The sequence below is a fragment of the Drosophila novamexicana genome, unplaced genomic scaffold (genome assembly GCF_003285875.2).
Source record: "Drosophila novamexicana strain 15010-1031.04,08,12 unplaced genomic scaffold, DnovRS2.1 tig00000870-arrow-arrow-pilon, whole genome shotgun sequence".
Lineage (NCBI taxonomy): Eukaryota > Metazoa > Arthropoda > Insecta > Diptera > Drosophilidae > Drosophila > Drosophila novamexicana.
The window spans coordinates 509,473-512,425 of record NW_020824830.1 but is presented as its reverse complement, the minus strand read 5'-3'; positions in this window follow the sequence as shown (position 1 = coordinate 512,425).

The window sequence follows — 2,953 nt, the reverse complement described above, 5'->3', positions numbered from 1 at the left end:
TGCGCTGTCATTTTATTGTCAGTCGCTGACGCTGACAGACACACAGACCGACAGTTGGGTCGACAGACTGACAGGCAGTCGGCCAATGGCAGCCTTTGATCTTGCCTCGTTCCGAAAAGTATGCAAAGCATTTTACAGCTTCCAGTATTGTGTTCTGTGTAAATTGCGCACATAAGCGAAGCGCACGTGCATGAAATGGCATCCCATCCCTCTTACACCCGCCGTGGCCCCCTTGCCCACGTCCGCATTCCAACAGAGATGCCAGTCCGAAGGCGTTGCATACTTCTTGGCCACCTAATGGCACACGGCAGCCAAGTGACGATGAAATTTTCAAAAAAATGTTAATGTTTTGACTTTCTTACTGAACAAAAATGTATTACTTTCCCTTACAGTATTATAAAATGTAAACGTGTTGGAGGTATGAAGATTTTCACTCATTGGGTGAAGGAAAATCACTGTTTTAATTATTATTATATGTAAATATTATATTATTATATGTATTGTATGTATATAGAGTTAAACATATAACGATATTAATATTAATATGCTGGTGAGTATTACCCGGATTTGCGGGGTCATCAATTGTATAGCTATGTAAAGGTATTATAATTTAGTCATTAATTTAAATGGAAGGAAACATCTGGCCATGTCTGTATGTTTCTATGCGAACAAATCTCTCAGTTTTACAGCTATATTCTTAAAACTTTGCTTAGGTCCGTCTTTTGAAAATAAGTCGTAACTTTTTTATTTATCAAGATATTTTAATTCAACTATATCTTATAGATCTTATCAAGATCGCATCACTATATAATAATGCTCTAAAGAATCGGTCGATAAATGCGTTTTTTTATAGCAAAATATTCTGTTTTCCAAGATATTTTCATTAAACTCAGCATTTACGACCTTCACATAAGTGCAAGTCCGCAAAGCAAATGTCTATAAACGTATTTATTATTCTAAGTCTCGAATATATAATTGTCTTAGATGGTAAATAAATAGTTTTATACAAAATTTTACCACCAATTTGTTACAGTTTGGCCTGCACACGAATTACCAATCACTCAGTCAGTCCGGACACAAAGTTTTAATTGTTGTTGCAAAATACGCTTATCAAAATCTATTGATTGACAATTTTTTAGAAAATTGCTTGAAAGTTGTTGAATTTAATTTCATTTCATTTTACCAACCATTATTATAACCTATAGCTACAAGGTGTTAAATTTGATTAAACTTTGATTGATTTAAATCATATTGTCGGGAATCATTAATACTAGTTTCTTCTATTGCTACGGCTTCGAAAATATAATACGAAATACTTTAAGTTTACATAGGTGATTCGGGCAATATCTGTGGACAATTTAGACGGCTTTAATGCTTACAAGTTGTTACTTTACAAATAATTACAGAATCATCTCCCCCTTTTTAGCTGTGGCAGCTGTTGGGCTCGTCGTCCCACTCTGAGCAGGTTCATTGCAGAGCCTCGACTGCACACGCTTACATTATATTTTATAATCATTTTACAACCGGTGTGATATTTAGAATGTTACCATAAGTTGCTTCATTTTACGTTGGCAAAGTTTGTGTTGCCATGTTGCCAGCCTGCCAGCCTGGCTGGCACAGCAAACATTTCAGCTGCTCTCCGGAATGTTGTTGCTGTTTTGTTTTTTGTTGGTGTTATTGTTGTTTTAGTTGCTGGCAGGCAAAAAGTTGATGCCGCCACATGGTAGCTGTTTTGGCAGTTTTATAGTGTTGGCCATAAAGTACTTAAAAGTTTCATTTTACGCCTATTTTGTAGCCAGTGCCCCATTATCGGAGCCACAGAGGGATGCCACAGAGAGTGACCGGTGCAAAGTAGCTGGAAGCGTCAGTCGAAAGAGCAGCAGCAGGAGCCAAAACCTGTGCGGCTGCCGTCAGCATCCAATTTGCAAACAATTTAACAATCATTGCTTTTGGCTTGTGAGAAGTCAACTTCTAGCAACACTTGCACACACACACACACACACACACACTTAACGTGTGTTGTGACGGCCATTTTAATTGCCTGCCTAAACAAATAACATTCAAGTAGCTTGTGTCTTCAATATGGCCCAGCCGTAGCGGATGCTGATGATCATGACCGTTGCTGGCCTCCTGCCGCCAATTAATGCCAAAATTGGCAAGTGGCAAGTGGAAATCGGATTTCTGGCTGGTGCGGAGGGGGGTCAAAGTTGGCCAAGAGCAATTGGTTGGTAATTGCCTAAAAACTCGACCCCAAACTTGTGCCTATCAATATTCCCCGTCAGCTGAATGGCAGCGTCATCGCCTTCTCTTCGCTCTTTGCTTGAAAATTGAAGCTGCTTGTTGCTCGTTTTCATAAAAAAATGCAATACAAATATTTTCCAAGCATTCGAGACGAGCCATTCAACGTTCTGAACAGCAGCCTGTTTATACCAAGTATGTTCTTTTATTGCCCTGATAAAGTTATTTTTGTATGCAATATATATATCCTGGAAAAATGTTAAGAAGGTGCATAATATTATATATCTTTGACATTTTCGAATGAAGCAACAAATCTTTTTAATTCATAGCCCTCCTTCATTGAATGCGAATTAAAATTTATTTTTTTGAAGATAAAATGCTTTAAGACAAGCTTTGAGTTTTGGTAGTCATTAATTTCGGCAGGTCTTCTTTGAATCAGAACGATAACCGAAGTTTTGCCAGTGTATGATTTTTACGGATTCTATATTTAATAATATCAAGCTGGGCCAAAGGTATCTCCTAGTCGAGCAGGCTTGTCAGTCGCATGCTTGCTTACAAAATGTTTTTCTTTTTTACATGCGGCTGCCATTTCTGCCACTGGTGTACTTAATGGGTTTCATGCTGGCGCAAAGGTTCCTTCTTTCTGTATTCGAAGTTCTCGAAAGTTGGACAAATGATAACTGAAAGCAGTAAAGGCGCGGCATTTGGGTTCGAG